Source organism: Dermacentor silvarum, chromosome 3 (genome assembly GCF_013339745.2).
Source record: "Dermacentor silvarum isolate Dsil-2018 chromosome 3, BIME_Dsil_1.4, whole genome shotgun sequence".
NCBI classification, from domain to species: domain Eukaryota; kingdom Metazoa; phylum Arthropoda; class Arachnida; order Ixodida; family Ixodidae; genus Dermacentor; species Dermacentor silvarum.
This window is the reverse complement of record NC_051156.1, coordinates 12,530,032-12,548,029: the sequence shown is the minus strand read 5'-3', so window position 1 is coordinate 12,548,029 and position 17,998 is coordinate 12,530,032. Positions and strand designations below refer to the sequence as shown.

The following is a 17,998-nucleotide window of genomic DNA, read 5'->3' as shown; positions in this document are numbered from 1 at the left end:
AGCTGGCATTGCAATTCTTTTGTTTTTTCTTTTTCTTTATGACTGAGCAGTGTTACCCTCTCTACTGCTATCAGCTTGACTTCGTTCTTGAAATGGTCCCATTCATCCGCACGTGACTTTGCTGCTGTGCGGGTCATGCTTTCACTTTTTCCTTTTGCTTTTCCATTAAACATTTCGTCGTCGAGTAGTCTTACATTGGACTTCCATAACTGCCAGCTGAATTGCGTTTTCCTTTTCTTGCCACCGAGTGTGACCATTACAAGGCTGTGATCACTAAAAGAGACATGTTTTACTTCATAATTAGTGCACATGTTCACAAAGTCAACCGAGGCATACACTCTGTCGAGCCGCGCGCTACTTCCGCGCTGGAAGTGCGTGAAGACGGGCCGATTTACATTCGAAGTAAGCCGTCCCCGATCGTCCAAATCATTTTCGTGGATTAACGCCTGCAGTTCATTTGCACTTTTATCGCGGCCAGACACATTCTTAGCTCTGTCCTCGGCCATCAAAACACAATTGAATTTGCCAAGCATAACAATACGCTTCAAACACATCAAGTAACGCTCGATTTTTCCGAAAAAGGCTACGCGTTCGTTCTCGTTATTAGGTCCATAAACACATATCACTCTCCAAGGCTGGCCGGAAAAATAAAAGTCAACAATTAGCAATCGTCCTGCTTCAGAAACAACAATGCTCACATCCGAAATGCCAAGGCTATTGCGGATGAAGATCGCGCATCCACCGGATGTTCCCACAGCATGACAAACACAAACATTGTAGCGCGTTCGAAAGGTTTCCACCATGCAGTCCGCCTGCTCCTCACTTTCGATTTTAGTTTCTTGCACTGCGACAAGATCCAACTCATTTTCTAAAAATAGTCGGCTCACTTGGTACTGCATTCTCCGGGCTGCTAAACCCCTTACATTCAGTGTAGCTACGCGTAGCGGCTGCCCAGTTTTATCGTTCATATTTTGTGAGGAGCGAACGGGTCGCACGACGCTCACCTCTGTGCGCAACCGCACGGGAGACAGTGCACCGGGTTGGGCCAGTCCTTGCAGAATTCTTTCTGACACGCTTGCACCTTCTGCAACACAAGCTTGATGTCTCCGCTCCCCGACGCCGTCCATGCGCGTTAAAGTCGTTCGCAGCTTGATGTGCTGGCACCCAAAAAGCGCAGACCCCGGCGCCTACTTCGGCGTCGTGTCTGCAGCATCTTTGTCTGGGGGAATGTTCGGCTTCGGCCTGAATGACGGCCGTCGGCCCAGTGCTGCTTTAGCAGGCGGCTCCTCGGCATTCAGGCCACCATTCGTATCGTCAAGTTTCACTGTCTCGATGTGCGCCGGCTTACTCGACGACATAGTCACATCTGTCTCCATTGCGCTCAACGCGTTGGAGTCAGTCGCTGCAGCTCAGTCTTCCTTGGCTTCTTTTGACAGGTGCAGCCTGTCCTTTTCCGGGTCAGACTGCTTTTCTTGCGGTGCCGGCTGCTCGCATGGTATGGACATCACCTCCAGCTGCAAGGGGGCGGGTGCTGTGGGCGTTACTTGCGGTTGAACCTTCTCACTTTCAGCGGCTGCTGCGTCCTCAGCCTCCGCCTCATCCATGACAAGCTCACATGAATCTGGATTCTTCAACGGCCCTGTGACGTTTGCGTATGTAGGCGTGCACTGACTTTCATCATGGCCAAAACGCCTGCAACGCGAGCATCGGGGCACCCGGCACTCCCGGCGAACGTGGCCTTTTCCTTGGCAGCGCAAGCAAAGTGGTGGCCTTCAAGGCACCACTAATAAAGTTGGCTCTCCCGTGACTCGAAGCTGATGCGGGATATCTTCACCTGTAACGCCCGGCTTCAACTTGAGGTTCACCAGACGCGTTGTGGAGCCCTTGTCTGTGACGCCCTGTGCACGCCAGCGCTCTCGAGAAGCTCCCGTAACTTCACCGTACGGCGCTAGAGCCTCACGTATGTCTTCTTCGTTGACATTATAGAGCACCCAGTGCATTTTAAGGCGTAGGTCCTGGTTGTTCAGGTCAACGACTAGGCAGCGCCTGCTCTTGACAGTAATTGTTGTAGATCTTAACAAATTCTTTACGGCTTCTCAGCTCTTCAGTGTTACGGCCCACACATGATTCATCTGGAAAACTCCCAAGGCGACAATCTCGGGGAGCATTTCCAGGCTGGCCAGGGCATCCCGGAAGTCTTCGACTCTGTACGGCCGAGCACGGATATCACCATGCAAAAAAACTGTATTAAAATCAATCCGACATTTTGGCAGATGGGGCAGCATCACTTGATAATCCTGGTTGTCTTCGTGAATGTTCCTGTTTCCGCGGCCAAGATGGGCCGCTGAGACCGCTCCGTCGGAGCACATGATGGCACGTCCGTTCGCCTCGACGTCCGGAAGTGGAATCCTGAGCCACTGGGGACTGAGTTCTGGAGGTAACCTAAAATAGCTCATATCGGGTACCAAAGGAGGAATAAATTAGCTGTCGGCATGCTGGCCTTATCTCACGAATGGCGTTGGTAAAAAAATAGTTCCCCAGGTGAGGCTCGAACTCACAACCCCGGCATGGCTCACAAGCACTGTCGTATAAGTACCGTGCGCTAACCAATTGCGCCACTGGGGACTGAGTTCTGGAGGTAACCTATATAAAATAGCTCATATCGCGTACCAAAGGAGGAATAAATTAGCTGTCTGCATGCTGGCCTTATCTCACGAATGGCGTTGTTAAAAAATAGTTCCCCAGGTGAGGCTCGAACTCACAACCCCGGCATGGCTCACAAGCACTGTCGTATAAGTACCGTGCGCTAACCAATTGCGCCACTGGGGACTGAGTTCTGGAGGTAACCTATATAAAATAGCTCATATCGCGTAACAAAGGAGGAATAAATTAGCTGTCTGCATGCTGGCCTTATCTCACGAATGGCGTTGGTAAAAAAATAGTTCCCCAGGTGAGGCTCGAACTCACAACCCCGGCATGGCTCACAAGCACTGTCGTATAAGTACCGTGCGCTAACCAATTGCGCCACTGGGGACTGAGTTCTGGAGGTAACCTATATAAAATAGCTCATATCGCGTACCAAAGGAGGAATAAATTAGCTGTCTGCATGCTGGCCTTATCTCACGAATGGCGTTGGTAAAAAAATAGTTCCCCAGGTGAGGCTCGAACTCACAACCCCGGCATGGCTCACAAGCACTGTCGTATAAGTACCGTGCGCTAACCAATTGCGCCACTGGGGACTGAGTTCTGGAGGTAACCTATATAAAATAGCTCATATCGCGTACCAAAGGAGGAATAAATTAGCTGTCTGCATGCTGGCCTTATCTCACGAATGGCGTTGGTAAAAAAATAGTTCCCCAGGTGAGGCTCGAACTCACAACCCCGGCATGGCTCACAAGCACTGTCGTATAAGTACCGTGCGCTAACCAATTGCGCCACTGGGGACTGAGTTCTGGAGGTAACCTATATAAAATAGCTCATATCGCGTACCAAAGGAGGAATAAATTAGCTGTCTGCATGCTGGCCTTATCTCACGAATGGCGTTGGTAAAAAAATAGTTCCCCAGGTGAGGCTCGAACTCACAACCCCGGCATGGCTCACAAGCACTGTCGTATAAGTACCGTGCGCTAACCAATTGCGCCACTGGGGACTGAGTTCTGGAGGTAACCTATATAAAATAGCTCATATCGCGTACCAAAGGAGGAATAAATTAGCTGTCTGCATGCTGGCCTTATCTCACGAATGGCGTTGGTAAAAAAATAGTTCCCCAGGTGAGGCTCGAACTCACAACCCCGGCATGGCTCACAAGCACTGTCGTATAAGTACCGTGCGCTAACCAATTGCGCCACTGGGGACTGAGTTCTGAAGGTAACCTATATAAAATAGCTCATATCGCGTACCAAAGGAGGAATAAATTAACTGTCTGCATGCTGGCCTTATCTCACGAATGGCGTTGGTAAAAAAATAGTTCCCCAGGTGAGGCTCGAACTCACAACCCCGGCATGGCTCACAAGCACTGTCGTATAAGTACCGTGCGCTAACCAATTGCGCCACTGGGGACTTTTTTTTTCTTTATTGCCGGTTTTTCAACAACAAAACACGTAGCACACATCACAAATGAGACGTCAAAACAAGGTTACAATAAAGGTTGTTATTGTTGTGCACATAATGCCGTCAGTCACGTGGTGACTGGCGATGTCAATTAAAATTCTTTTAGTGTAACCAAGGGTTCCACACTGGCAATCCAGGGGGAAACACATTCTTTTGTTTTTTCTACCTCGATTAAACGAGCCATGCTCTCTCGAAAGTACAGCCTTGCCGGTCTTCTATCTGGTTCACAGTAGAAGCCAGCCATTCGTGAGCGCCATATACTGTGCAGGCCAGTCAATATAATCAGATCAAAAGGTACTTCTTCTTCGTTGTCTATTGCAAGGTACCTGATGCCGTGCGTATCTAGCGGGAATTCTTTTTTCATTGTCCGCTGCAACACATCCCAAAAAAAGACCCCCTCCCAACAGTGAAGAAAAACGTGATCGATGGTTTCCGGTTGTTTGCAAATAAAACAGTGAGAACCCCAGGGCATATAAAACCCACGCTCCTCCAGGAAAGTTCTCACTGGTAGCGTCCCGGTATGCAGTTTGAAAAAGAATGATTTCACACTTGGCGCTACTTGCATTCTTTTAACTCTTTTCAGGACATTCTGACCCTGGCCTGCACTGTATATGGCTCTGTACAAGGGAATTGGCAACACTATGTCACATATGTCTTTATACAATTTTCTCTTTGTAACAGAATACAAATAATTATTGGAAAACCGAACGCACAGAAATCGCACACTTGACACTACTTCCCGAAAGTAACCCTGCACCGTACCCGACATGACATGGGTGCTAATAACATAGTCGGGTAACAGTCGCCCTAACCTTGCCTGGCACACCGTTTGCAGGGAATGGGTCGCTTACCTCGCGAAAAAAGAAAAACCGGTTCACTAACTGTTTGAGAAAGAGATGTGCCAGTCCAAGCCCCCCACACTTTACTCTCCTGAACAAGTTTGTGCGACTGCACCTTTCCCAGGTAGATCCCCACACAAAGATCGCAAAAACCCTATGCAATTTTTGCACATTTACCCTAGAACAGTACATAACTTGCATCACATACCATAATTTAGCCACAAAAAACATGTTACACACGGTAGCCCTCACAAACATGGAGAGATAATTAGCCCTCCAAGCATTCGCCTTTTCACGTAAGAAGTCTGCTTGTTGCTGCCAGTAGTCATTATTATTTTTGTAGTACTGAAGTGGCACACCGAGGTACTTCACAGGCATCCTCTGCCACACGACATTGGCAAAAATGTCCGGCGTCGACGGCCACACTCCGTGCCAAAATCCCAGGCACTTTCCCCAGTTTACCCGACTTCCTGTAACGTCGCTGAAAATTTTGACAGCTCTAATAGATTCTTCGATGCTTTCGTAATTAATACAACAGACTGCAACATCATCGGCATACGCAAGCAATTTCACCTCTGACGAATGTAAACGAAAACCCTTAATAGCATTATTTTCAAGTATTGACAGACATAACGTTTCAATGTAAATGCAGAACAAAAGTGGACTGATGGGGCAGCCCTGGGGAACGGAACGCTGGATTTTTATGGGGGCCCCCAATGCCTTGTTAATAATTAGTCTGGTAGACCAATTCTGATACGCCAGAGCTACACCGTCCATGATGATGGACCCGACATTAATGTGTTCTAATATGGTAAACAAAATAACATGCGCTACACAATCAAATGCCTTCTCCAGGTCCAACTGGAGTATGGCCACACATGCTTCCAGGGAATCGCAACACTCTAGAACGGACCGCATCTTGTGAACATTCGTAGCTATAGTGCGACCCTTAATTCCACATGTTTGGTGCGGACCGACTATGTCTTTAATAACTGTCTGAAGTCTGGCAGCTAGAACTTTCATTAAAACCTTGTAGTCCACATTTGTGAGTGCTATTGGTCTATATGATGTTACTTGCTTCAGCTTGTCCTCATCCTCTGACTTCGGAATCAGCACCGTGTGGGATTCACTGAACGACGGTGGTAATACCTTTCCTTCGTACGCTTCGTTGAAAACTGCTACGAGCACTTCTGACAATTCCTTTTTAAATCGCTTGTACCACGCAGCGCAAAGCCCATCAGGGCCAGGCGATTTGCCGGGATTCAAGTTATCAATCGCGCGTTCCACTTCAAAAACAGTTATCGGTGCTTCTAATGCAGCTTTCGTTTCATCACTCAATTGGGGCATGCGTGCTAAAAACTTCGTTTTAAAGCATTCCAGGTCTACCTGCCTATGTGCAAATAGATTCTCATAGTGCTGAAAGAACACACGTGCTATGCTATCGGTACCTGTAACTTCGTGACCGCCCGCTTCGATCACGTCAATCTGATTGCGTCGTGCGTGCGCCTTTTCCAGTCCAATCGCCCTTTTTGTGGGTGTCTCCCCCACAGCAAAGGACTCAGCTCTAGCACGAACAATCGCGCCGCGATAACGCTCCTCGTCATGCAGTTCAAGTTGCTGTTTGATATTCCGTATATCACTTTTGAATGCTCCCGGCTCTTGGCACTCCAGTTCTGTTAACTTTTCCAAGGTTGTTCTTAGTTCTTTTTCTTTCTTTTTTGCTTCATAATTTAGTGTGACGGTACGATCGATGGCTTTCATTTTAATCCGCTGTTTAAACTCTTCCCATCGCTCTGCAAATTTACCTTCTCCGTTCACAAGAGTTTCTGCGATGCACTCCAACACCTCTGCTACGAAACTTTCATCAGTGGTCAGTTTCGAATTCATTTTCCACAGTTCCCAAGAGAATCTGCAACCTTTTGTCTTTCTTCCTATGTCACATTTAACTAGAGAATAATCGGTGAAGGAAATAGGACAGACATTGTAACTGTTGCACATCGGTATTGCTGCAAGCGACACGTAAATGAGATCTAAACGCGCATGGCTGTTTCCCTGAAAGTGCGTGAAACGCACATCTCGCGTCCCCATCATGCAGTCAGCCACGTCCTCCAATTCTCATTCAGTAATTATCTCGGCCAAAATGTCCCGACCTTTATCGCTCTTTAGGCCTTGATTTGACCTATCTCTGGCATTGAGAACACAATTAAAATCACCTAACAGTACCATATGCTTATCAGAAGACATGTGCTCATTTAACTTTGAGAAAAAAAGCGACCGATCTTCTGACACATTTGGCGCATAAATACACACCACACGCCATTCAAGTCCACTCAATACAAAATAGCACGAAACTAACCGGCCGGATGAACATGAAAAAATACGTTGCACCGCGAGACCCGATAATTTCTTGACAAACAATACGCAACCCGCCGACGCCCCTATGGCGTGGCTCACTATCGCGTAATACCGCGACGTAAACCACTGCACCATGCTCCGTGTCTCCTCGTCACCATCCACCTTTGTCTCTTGCACTGCTAACACGTCAAGGTCATGGTCCACCAGGAGCCTGAACACTTGGCTCTGCTTTCGCTTGGCGGCCAGACGTCGAACGTTTAGCGTCGCCAATCTAAGCGTCGGGTTGGTAGCCATGGCTGTCTAGTGAAATGAGATTGGGCCCGGAGCATGGTGCTTACCTTTAGCGTCTAGCTCTCCGCTAGACGCCCCCAGGTCCACCCGGTGGACCGGTGCCACTGGAGAGTGGTGGTGGCTTGTTGTCAGTCTTTTTTTCCGCTGTATTAATGTTGGGACGTGGCTTGTAGCTGCTGCGCCTGCCCACAGATGTCTTCGAAGGCGGCCCGTCCTCGCTACTCCCTTGGTTCGCTGCGTTGCTGCCTGCAGGCTGTTCAAGAGGACGTTTGACAGAGGCTCCGACGTTGCTGCCCGTTGCGTCGTTCTTTTCCGACGGGTCTTCCACTGTCTGCATTGGCACACATGCTTCCGCTGAGTTGCTTGTGCTTTCTTCCGTAGTCTTGTCCGTTGTATCTTCTGCCCCTCCATCGGTAGCCTTGTTGTCCACTGGTGCCACCGCCTCGACAGCCGGTGCAAGCGAACAGGCTGCCGCACTTGGGGTTGCCTGGTCTCCTGCCCCTTTTGCCGCGTCCTCGGCCTCGGCCACAACCATCACCAACCGCGCGGCGTCGTCACCCTCGGCCGGCCCGGTCGCAGAAGCGTACGTGCGTATGCACTGGTCTTCCGAGTGGCCAAACCTGCGGCATTGCGAGCACCGAGGGACCTTGCACTCCCGACGTACATGACCAGAGCCTTGGCAGCGCAAGCACTGCATTGGGCGGCCAGGCACGTCAACAAGTGCCAGTTCACCTGCGACCCTGATTTGGTGCGGGAGGTCTTCCAGCTTCACGCCGCTCTTGAGCTTGAGCAACACGGAGCGGGTAGTCGTCCCCTTGTCGCTGATTCCTTGTACCCACCATCGCTCTCGGGTGACCTGAACGACCTTTCCAAAGGCCGCCAGCGCCGTTCTTACATCTTCATCAGCCACACCATGTATTAGCCAATGAAGACGCAGCCGTACCTGCTGGTCCTGGGGGTCAACCACGATGCAGCGCCACCCCTTTACCTTGGGCTCCTTGACGTCCAGCAGTCGTTTCGTGGCGTCGGCGTTGTTCATGGTCACCGCCCAGACGTGGTTGATCTGGTAAGCCCCAAGCGCAAGCACCTCCGGCAGCAGTCCTGTTGGGCCGAGAGCGTCCCGAAAATCCTCAGCTCTGTAAGGCCTGGCTCGCACGTCACCGTGCAAAAATACGGTGTTCAACACCACGCGTCCTTTTGGCAGGGGAGGCAAAATAATCTGATAGCCTGTGTCGTCTTCGCAGTTCACCCTGTTTCCGCGGCCAACTAGGGCCGCTGTCGCCGCTCCATTGGAGCCCATGACTCTACTGACCGTTCAGCTCGGCTGCCGGAAGCAGAATGTGAGCGCCACTGGGGACTGAGTTCTGGAGGTAACCTATATAAAATAGCTCATATCGCGTACCAAAGGAGGAATAAATTAGCTGTCTGCATGCTGGCCTTATCTCACGAATGGCGTTGGTAAAAAAATTGTTCTCCAGGTGAGGCTCGAACTCACAACCCCGGCATGGCTCACAAGCACGGTCGTATAAGTACCGTGCGCTAACCAATTGCGCCACTGGGGACTGAGTTCTGGAGGTAACCTATATAAAATAGCTCATATCGCGTACCAAAGGAGGAATAAATTAGCTGTCTGCATGCTGGCCTTATCTCACCAATGGCGTTGGTAAAAGAATTGTTCCCCAGGTGAGGCTCGAACTCATAACCCCGGCATGGCTCACAAGCACTGTCGTATAAGTACCGTGCGCTAACCAATTGCGCCACTGGGGACTGAGTTCTGGAGGTAACCTATATAAAATAGCTCATATCGCGTACCAAAGGAGGAATAAATTAGCTGCCTGCACGCTGGCCTTATCTCACGAATGGCGTTGGTAAAAAAATTGTTCCCCAGGTGAGGCTCGAACTCACAACCCCGGCATGGCTCACAAGCACTGTCGTATAAGTACCGCGCGCTAACCAATTGCGCCACTGGGGACTGAGTTCTGGAGGTAACCTACATAAAATAGCTCATATCACGTACCAAAGGAGGAACAAATTAGCTGTCTGCATGCTGGCCTTATCTTACGAATGGCGTTGGTAAAAGAATTGTTCCCCAGGTGAGGCTCGAACTCATAACCCCGGCATGGCTCAAAAGCACTGTCGTATAAGTACCGTGCGCTAACCAATTGCGCCACTGGGGATTAAGTTCTGGAGGTAACCTAAAATAGCTCATATCGCGTACCATAGGAGGAATAAGTTAGAGGTCTTTATGCTGGCCTTATTTCACAAATGACGTTGGTAAAAATATTGTTCCCCAGGTGAGGCTCACGCAGATTTTGTAATCTGTGTTGGTTAGACTTATCGGTCTGAATGAGCCTACTAAAAGAAGCTTTTCCCGGTCATCGGTTTTTGGAATCAACACTACGTGTGACATGCGGAATGAGGGTGGCACTTTTTTAAATTCATACGCTTCTGAGAGTAGTCTGTGCAAAATACAGGAAAACTCGTGACTGAATGATTTGTAAAACTTGGCGCCTAGGCCGTCTGGCCCTGGCGACTTTCCTGACGGCAACTCCTCTATCGCCCTTTCAATCTCTGATATACTTATTGGCGTTTCAAGGCTTTCTCTAACGCCGTCTTCCAACCTTGGCATTTCGCTCATGAATTCGCTGTCGAAGCCTAGTCCAGAGCGTGCCCCATTGCCGTACAATTCCCGATAATGCTCAACGAAGGCTCTCTCGATTAAGGCAACTTCTGACGTCACCTCATTTTGAAAACGTATCTGCTTAATCTCATTTCTTGACGCATGCCACTTTTCATCGCTCATTGCCCGTTTGTTTGGCATCTCACCCATCCATAACCATTCGCTCCGAGCACGTAAAACTGCAGCTTTGTATCGCTCTGCGTCAATAACTTCCAGCTCATGTCTTGCTTTCTTTACATTTTCCGCAACCTGATCATGAACCGTATTTTGTGCGCTCAAAAGAAACTCTAGTTGTCTTTGCAGCTCTCTGTTTCTGCAGTTCTTCATGCTGGCGGCTGCTTCCTCTTTTGATCGCAATGAACTCAACTTGGACCTTAAATTCTTCCCATGCAGCCTTAAAATTGTCATGCTTGTTTGTCATCAACTCTAATATCTTTTCCTTTACTCTGCGCACAAATGGCTCATCATCAAGCAGCTTTTCGTTGAATTTCCACGTGTTCCAGTTGAGTCGTGTTCTTTTAACTTTTTCCCCCATCGCGAAGCTCACTAAGCTATGATCTGTGAAGGATAGCGGTGTGATGTTATAACTGTTACAAAGGGGGATCAAATCTAGTGAAACATAGACTCTGTCCAGCCTTTCTCGGCTGTTTCCTTGACTGTGCGTGTACTGCGGAATCGTACCATCAGTGAAAATTTGACCCACATCTTCTAAATTGTGGTCGTCAATTATTGAGCTCAAAAAGAACATGTTATTAAAAGAACAATTAGTGAGCTTATCCCGAACATGTTCCCCTCTGTTTCGATCTTTCGCAGAACACACACAATTAAAATCACCAAGAAATATGATATAGCGATCACACTTTAGATACTGCTCTATACACTCAAAATACAACGATCAGTCATTCACAATATTCGACGCATAAACGCATATGAGCCGTCACGACGCTCCAGAAAAAGAAAAATCAACAATGAGCATGCGACCAGTTTGACATACAGTTACACGTTCTTCAATAATGCCAGCACTCTTCCGTATAAGCAACGCGCACCCGCCTGATGTACCATTAGCATGGCATACGCACACATTGTAATGCGCCGTGAAAGGCGTCACCATGCGATCGGTCTGCTCTTGAGTTTCGACCTTAGTTTCTTGTATAGCGACAACATCGAGTTCCTTCTCCATACACAAGCGACTGAGTTGATACTGTCTCCTTCTCGCTCCGAGGCCACGAACATTTAAAGTGGCCACTCTTAATGCTGTCTCTAATTTCACCGCCATTAGTATGTATAAGCAAGCCGATCGCAAGGTGCCGCTGGAAAACAAATCATCACAACACTTAGTAAAAAACCTTCCAAAAGCAAATGTTCAACGAAAAGCCGCTCTAACCACGCGCGTACCTTTACGGTGTACGCGTAGGCTAATTCTGAGGTGGCACCCATCTCTTGACAATGCTAGTCCGGGCGCCCCAGTAGGCGCCGGGTCCTAGTTAGGCGGTTCTGCCGCCGTCCGTCTGTCCGGCGGGATGTTCGGTTTCGGGCGAATGGACGCCTGACGACTCGCCTGGGTTTTCTGCGGCGGTTCGTCTTTGGTCTCGTTGTCAAATTCCTCCTCCTGGCTGCTCGTTACGTCCCTTGCTCTCTTCGTAGCCGCACAGCTGGCACTCGCGTCTGCGACGTCCATCATTGCAGTTGCTGGCCCGTGCTCTGCTGTAATCGCCCCGGCAGTGGCAAGTTCTATGGCCGTTTCTTGTTTGCCTTTTCTGGCACTTGTCTGCACTGCAGCTTTCTGCTCAGTAGTTACCACAGTTGCCACCTTCGAGGCTATGGAAGCCTGCTCAGTGGGCCTCGCAATTGTGTCGGCCGACAGAACTTGCGCGCGGAAAGACTCATCCACGTCAGCTTCATCCATTAACAGGTCAGCCACATCCTCCCGAAGCGCAAGTCTCGTTACGGACGCGTAGGTCTTAACACACTCCGTCTCGTCATGGCCGTAGCGACGGCAAACTGCACATCTCGGGACGCGACAGTCACGTCGAACATGCCCGGTGTTTCGGCATTTCTGGCAAAGTGGCGCTCTGCCTGGTACAACAACTAAGGCCTGCTCACCAGCGACACGAAGTTGAGGAGGCAGGTCTTCCACGGTCATACCCGGCTTCAAAACCAACGACACCGCACGCGTTGACGATGCTTTATCTTGCACTCCGTGGACACGCCATTTCTCCTGGAAGACGTCCGTGACGTTCCCGAACGGTGAAAGGGCGGTGCGTATGTCCTCGTCCGTCACGTTGTGTAACATCCAATGCAGCTTCAGCCGCACGGCCTGGTTTGCTGGATCAACCACGATGCACCGATGTTCATTCACTTTTACTTCCTTGTCGCTTGCAAGCCTTTTCACACCTTCATCGCTCTTGAAAGTCACTGCCCAAACGTGGATCATTTGATACGCCCCTAATGCGATAACATCCGGCAGTAGGCCTAAGCTAGCCAGTGCGTCGCGGAAATGCTCCACCCGATACGGCCTGGCACGCACATCAGCATGTAAAAACAATGTATTTAAAACAATCCGACCTGTAGGCAGTTGAGGCAGCAAAATTTGATAGTCCGGGTCTTCTGAACCAAAATTCCTGATACCGCGGCTCTGCTGGGCCGCTGAAGCCGCTCCTATGGAGCTCATGTTCGACACGTCCGCTCGCTAGCACGGCAGAAAGCCGAGTTCTTATCGTTGCGCCACTGGGGACTGAGTTCTGGAGGTAACCTAAAATAGCTCATATCGCGTACGAAAGGAGGAATAAATTAGCTGTCTGCATGCTGGCCTTATCTCACGAATGACGTTGGTAAAAATATTGTTCCCCAGGTGAGGCTCGAACTCACAACCCCGGCATGGCTCACAAGCACTGTCGTATAAGTACCGTGCGCTAACCAATTGCGCCACTGGGGACTTTTTGTTTCTTTATTGCCAGTTCTCGACAGGTTCACCGACACACTGTCAGTTAAACAAAATGCATAACTAGCACACGAAAATACAGAAGAAAAAAAACCAAGCTGTTAAATAGCAGCCAGCATGACTTGGCTGACTTTGTCTTTTAAAATTCCTTTAGGGATGCCAGGGCCTCTACCCTTGGTAGCCAATCAGGCACATCAACTTGTGCTTTTTTCCCCTCCAGAAAGCGTGACGTGTGTTCACGGAAATGTATGCGCGCAGGCCGCGCTTCTGGGTCACAATAGAAGCCTTGCATTCGGGATCGCCATAGACAGTAGAGGCCAGTCAGCATGATTAGGTTAAATGGGACCCCGTCCTCATTATCCAGTGGTAGAAATCTTATGCCCTGCGGATGTAAGGGCAATTCTTTCTTCATTGTTCTTTGCAGAACGTCCCAAAAGTACACCCCCTCCCAACAATGTATGAAAACATGGTCTACTGTTACAGGCTTTTTACAAATCAGACAGTTTGACCCCTACGGCATGTAAAACCCGCGTTCTTCTAAGAAGGTTCTCACTGTCAGGGTGCCAGTGTGAAGCTTGAAGAAGAAAGATTTCACTCCTGGCTGCACGTGCATTCTTTTTACTCGTTTCAAAACGTTATTTCCCTGACCTCCACTGTATATGGCTCTGTACATCGGTATTGGAAAAATAACATCGCACAGGTCACTGTACATTTTCTTTCTTTTCACGCTGAACATATAATCATTCGAGAACCGTACAGACTAAAAACCAACACTGGCTACTATCTCCTTAACCCTGGGCCACTTACCAGGGTTAAGATCATCTTTCGCCTTTTCTATTTCTGCTATTAATATCGGTGCTCCAAGAGCTGCTTTTCTTTCTTCTGACAGCCGAGGCATGCGGTCTAAGAAGGCTGTTTTAAACCATTCTACATCTACTGATCTATGCGCAGACAGCCGTTCGTAGAATCGAAAGAAAGCTCGCCCTATGCCCCTCCGTATCTGTTATTTCAACACCATGTTCTTCTATTACATCGATGTGATTACGGTGGGCGTGCGCCCTTTCGATTCTCAGCGCTCACTTTGTGGGCGTCTCCCCGGCCACCCATACCTCGGCTCTGGCCCGCACTATTGCTCTCGGATAACGTTCTTCACTGCTACTTCGAGTTTCTGTTTTATGCTACGGATGTCGTCTTTAAACTTGCCCGGCTCACGACATTCAAGCTTAACCAGTTTTGCAAGCATTGTTCTTAAATTTCTTTCTTTGACATTTTCCTCATACTTGAGGCAGCTAGATCGCTCTATGGCTTTCATTTTGACATGTTGCTTAAATAAATCTCACTGCGCTCCAACACTGGGCATCTCTTCTGATTTGATTTCATCTATCGCTTCTTTCACATGTTGAATAAAACATTCGTCGCTCAGAAGCTTTACATTCATTTTACACAGATCCCACGAAAACTTGTTTTTCCTGGCTTCCCACCATACAATTAACAAGAGAATGATCCGAGAACGACACGCGTACTACATGGTACTGCATGCACAACGGTAATAATTCTATAAATGCATAAATACGGTCAAAGCGAGCGTGACTCAGGCCTTGGAAATGACTAAACTGCACTTCTCTCGCTCCCTCGAGACATTCTGCTACATCATCTATATCACGGTCTGCAATTAACCATGATAATAGAAGACCACTTCTGTCTCTATACCCGTGTGCGTTGCTTCGGTCCCGAGTGCTCAAAACGCAGTTGAAATCTCCTAAAACAAGAACATATTTGTCTACACTCATATACTGCTCAATGCTCCGAAAAAAAATTATGCCTCTCATCTGTACTGTTTGGTGCGTAAACCCATGTTACTCTACAGTTAACATCACTGTAATAAAGATCAACAACAATAAATCTACCACTTGGACATGAATAAACACTCTCTACATCAAGGCCCTTTAACGTTTTCAAAAATAGCAGTCATCCCGCTGACTTGCCCACCGCATGACTCACTACCACGTATAGTAGCGAGACGTGAAGCGAAGCATCATGCTCCAGGTCTGCTCCTCCCCTTCAACTTTTGTTTCTTGCACTGCCAAAATGTCGAGGTCATGGTCCGCCAACAACCGGTATACTTGGTTCTGCTTTTTCTTTGCGGCCAGACCTTGAACGTTTAACGTTGCCAAACTAAACGACGCATTGCGTGCCATGTTTGAACAGGAGGTGCTGGGACCCGAAGCATGACGCTTACCTTGCACGTCTAGCGCAGCGCTAGACGTCTTCGGATCCGCCCGGTTGCCCGGTGTCCAGGTGCTGCCTCGGCGGCTCGTCGGTGGCTTTCCTCTCCGATTCGACATTTGGCCGTGGCTTAACGCTGGGGCGTCTCCCGGAGGACGCCTTCTGGTCCGCAGTCCCTTCAAGCGGACGCTTGACTGCCGGGCTGACTCTGCTGTTATGGGCTTGGCTCCCCGGCAAGCGCGGCTTCGTTGGCTCGGCTTGGGTGCCTTCTGTATCACGGCTTTCCAACGTGTTGTCATCAACGGGGACGGCCATTGCTACCAGTTCGCTCAGTGTTGCTGGCGGCTTCGTTGTAGCCTCCGTTGTCAACTGGCTTTGCTTGCCTTCTAGCGTCTTTTCGGTGCATGGTTCCTCTTGGGTTTCCAGGCTTTAGCTTCCCTTTGCTGCCTCCTCGGCTTCGGTCACGTCCATTAAATGCTTTTCGGTGTAGTCGCTCACTGCTCGCCCAGTAGCTGCGGCGTAGGACCACATGCACTGAGCGTCTTCTTGTCCAAATCGTCTGCATATCAGCACCGGGGCACTTTGCACTCACGCCGGACATGTCCAAAGCCTTGACAGCGCAGGGACTGCATTGGTCGCCCCGGAACAACCACCAATGCTAGTTCTCCGGTGAACCGTACCTGGTGCGGTAGGTCTTCCAACTTCAAGCCAGTTTTCAACTTCATCAGCACCGTCCGGGCAGTCGAGTTCTGTCTTGTACGCCCGGCACCCGCCAACGCTCACGCTCTGCAGTCGCAATCTTTTTGAGGGTGAACACGGGAGCGCGTGGCTTTCTATATTACCAGTGCCGTCAGACGGCAGCCACCATATCTGCGCGCATGCTCGGGGAGGGTAGGCTCCTTTCGGGCGCATTACGTCATCGTAGCGCGCGTGTGTCGCCTGCCTAGCAGTTTTTTCCTCTCAATAGAAACCAAATTATGACAGAAACCACGATTTTCATGCTTTTAATTCAGAACGTTGTGCTTCTTATGCTTGGCGTTATTGTAATTACTTCAACTTTTCACTTTGTTTAGTTTTCCTTCTGCTGTGTTCTTATCGTACAACGAACAGGCAAGGGAACACAAACATCCTAACTTTTATTTGGTGCAAGTTCAACAAAATATTGATCCGTTTAGAAGTAGTATTAGTAAGCTGGAATAATTTTCTCCTTGGTGATGTTAGTGTTTTGTCATACAACCCTTTGCGGAAACGACTACTGCCATCCTAGAGGGCAGTGACGCGTACAACGCTTTCACAAAGTCATGATGCGCTCGAAGGTCCTCCCATTCTTGTCGAACGGCTGCCCGCAGCTCGTCCCCAGTCGTCGGGCGGACAGGTTTTCGCACCATGGCTGCTTTGATGTACCCCCATATATTTTCGCAGATGTTCATGTCAGCGCCTTTGGCCGGCCAGGAAAGCATGCTGATTCTGCGATTTTCTCTATGTTCCTTGACAACTTTTGCCGTGTGAACCAGCGCCAGGTCATGTTAAAACATAAAGTCGGCATCGGGAAAGACGCTGTGGGCGTAGGGCAGCAACACATTGTCCAAAATTTCTGTGCAGTATCGCTGCGATGTAAGGGCACCATCTATGCGATTCAGAGGCCCGAGACCATGCCTTGACACCGCGCCCCACACGTTCACGCAGTTTCGGCCACTCGCGGCGACTCCCTGAACATTGGCTGGCCCGTAACTGCATGGAAATCGTATTTTTCACCATCCTTCGCACAATCAAGCGTGCATTAAGAAAAGTTTCTTACCGTGTGCTTCTGGTTCGCCCAACTTGCATCCGTTGGTCTTGGCGAGTTGTAACAGTCGACTCATCCGAGAAGATCACTCGGCCCCAGTCATCTGCCATCCATGAGGCGTGTGCTTCGGCAAACTGGAGGCGTGACTTCTTGTTTGAAGCAGTGATGACTGGCTTTCGTGCAGCTACAGAATTTCGCCGTCCAGCCCTTCTGAGGCGTCGCCGAACGTAGCAAGGGAAGCGTCCACATCTAGCTGCTCCCGCACTTGCCTCGCGGACTGGAACGGGTTCTCGACGACAGCAGCCACCATAAGCGCGTCTTCATCCTCCGTCGTTGCCTTTGGTCGACGCCTGTGTGGGGCATCACAGAGTCGGCCTTCCTTGCTGAATGCCTGAATAATCCTGTTGACGGTCTTTAGCGGCCTGTGCACGAGAGCCCCGATGGAGCGTTGTGAATATCCCTTGAGCGAATACTGTAGGATTTTCCACCTCTCTTCTTCGGGAACGCGGGCCATGCTGAAATTCAGTTGCTGCTCTGACAGATGCGGTAATGTGCAAGAAAATATATACGCTCCTCAAAGACGGAAGCCGCTTTTTAAATACGCCCACAAGTGTCATGAGTATGCGTGGCCTGGCTACAGATAAACAATGATCTTGAGAACGCCCACAGAACATTACATATATTTTCAAGTTTATTGATGCATCGTGGGGAGCGTAATGAGAAGTTCAACATCGTCACCCATCCCGAACCGTGCGGCCTACATTAGCGGT

General features: G+C 49.3%; 13 non-coding genes across 13 annotated transcripts; all 13 read right to left on the bottom strand.

Moving 5' to 3' along the window:
* Nucleotides 1-2,533: 2,533 nt before the first annotated feature.
* Nucleotides 2,534-2,625, bottom strand: Trnai-uau (transfer RNA isoleucine (anticodon UAU)). Its single transcript is given in 2 exon segments — nucleotides 2,534-2,569; nucleotides 2,588-2,625. It is a non-coding gene; the product is annotated as a tRNA-Ile (tRNA).
* A 112-nt stretch (nucleotides 2,626-2,737) lies between these two features.
* On the bottom strand, nucleotides 2,738-2,829 carry Trnai-uau (transfer RNA isoleucine (anticodon UAU)). Its single transcript is given in 2 exon segments — nucleotides 2,738-2,773; nucleotides 2,792-2,829. It is a non-coding gene; the product is annotated as a tRNA-Ile (tRNA).
* A 113-nt stretch (nucleotides 2,830-2,942) lies between these two features.
* On the bottom strand, nucleotides 2,943-3,034 carry Trnai-uau (transfer RNA isoleucine (anticodon UAU)). The gene is given in 2 exon segments: nucleotides 2,943-2,978; nucleotides 2,997-3,034. It is a non-coding gene; the product is annotated as a tRNA-Ile (tRNA).
* Nucleotides 3,035-3,147: 113 nt separating this feature from the next.
* Trnai-uau (transfer RNA isoleucine (anticodon UAU)) lies at nucleotides 3,148-3,239 on the bottom strand. Its single transcript is given in 2 exon segments — nucleotides 3,148-3,183; nucleotides 3,202-3,239. It is a non-coding gene; the product is annotated as a tRNA-Ile (tRNA).
* Nucleotides 3,240-3,352: 113 nt separating this feature from the next.
* Trnai-uau (transfer RNA isoleucine (anticodon UAU)) lies at nucleotides 3,353-3,444 on the bottom strand. The gene is given in 2 exon segments: nucleotides 3,353-3,388; nucleotides 3,407-3,444. It is a non-coding gene; the product is annotated as a tRNA-Ile (tRNA).
* A 113-nt stretch (nucleotides 3,445-3,557) lies between these two features.
* On the bottom strand, nucleotides 3,558-3,649 carry Trnai-uau (transfer RNA isoleucine (anticodon UAU)). Its single transcript is given in 2 exon segments — nucleotides 3,558-3,593; nucleotides 3,612-3,649. It is a non-coding gene; the product is annotated as a tRNA-Ile (tRNA).
* A 113-nt stretch (nucleotides 3,650-3,762) lies between these two features.
* On the bottom strand, nucleotides 3,763-3,854 carry Trnai-uau (transfer RNA isoleucine (anticodon UAU)). The gene is given in 2 exon segments: nucleotides 3,763-3,798; nucleotides 3,817-3,854. It is a non-coding gene; the product is annotated as a tRNA-Ile (tRNA).
* A 113-nt stretch (nucleotides 3,855-3,967) lies between these two features.
* Nucleotides 3,968-4,059, bottom strand: Trnai-uau (transfer RNA isoleucine (anticodon UAU)). The gene is given in 2 exon segments: nucleotides 3,968-4,003; nucleotides 4,022-4,059. It is a non-coding gene; the product is annotated as a tRNA-Ile (tRNA).
* Nucleotides 4,060-9,065: 5,006 nt separating this feature from the next.
* Nucleotides 9,066-9,157, bottom strand: Trnai-uau (transfer RNA isoleucine (anticodon UAU)). The gene is given in 2 exon segments: nucleotides 9,066-9,101; nucleotides 9,120-9,157. It is a non-coding gene; the product is annotated as a tRNA-Ile (tRNA).
* Nucleotides 9,158-9,270: 113 nt separating this feature from the next.
* Nucleotides 9,271-9,362, bottom strand: Trnai-uau (transfer RNA isoleucine (anticodon UAU)). Its single transcript is given in 2 exon segments — nucleotides 9,271-9,306; nucleotides 9,325-9,362. It is a non-coding gene; the product is annotated as a tRNA-Ile (tRNA).
* A 113-nt stretch (nucleotides 9,363-9,475) lies between these two features.
* On the bottom strand, nucleotides 9,476-9,567 carry Trnai-uau (transfer RNA isoleucine (anticodon UAU)). The gene is given in 2 exon segments: nucleotides 9,476-9,511; nucleotides 9,530-9,567. It is a non-coding gene; the product is annotated as a tRNA-Ile (tRNA).
* A 113-nt stretch (nucleotides 9,568-9,680) lies between these two features.
* Nucleotides 9,681-9,772, bottom strand: Trnai-uau (transfer RNA isoleucine (anticodon UAU)). Its single transcript is given in 2 exon segments — nucleotides 9,681-9,716; nucleotides 9,735-9,772. It is a non-coding gene; the product is annotated as a tRNA-Ile (tRNA).
* Nucleotides 9,773-13,118: 3,346 nt separating this feature from the next.
* Nucleotides 13,119-13,210, bottom strand: Trnai-uau (transfer RNA isoleucine (anticodon UAU)). The gene is given in 2 exon segments: nucleotides 13,119-13,154; nucleotides 13,173-13,210. It is a non-coding gene; the product is annotated as a tRNA-Ile (tRNA).
* Between the last annotated feature and the right edge of the window lie 4,788 nt (nucleotides 13,211-17,998).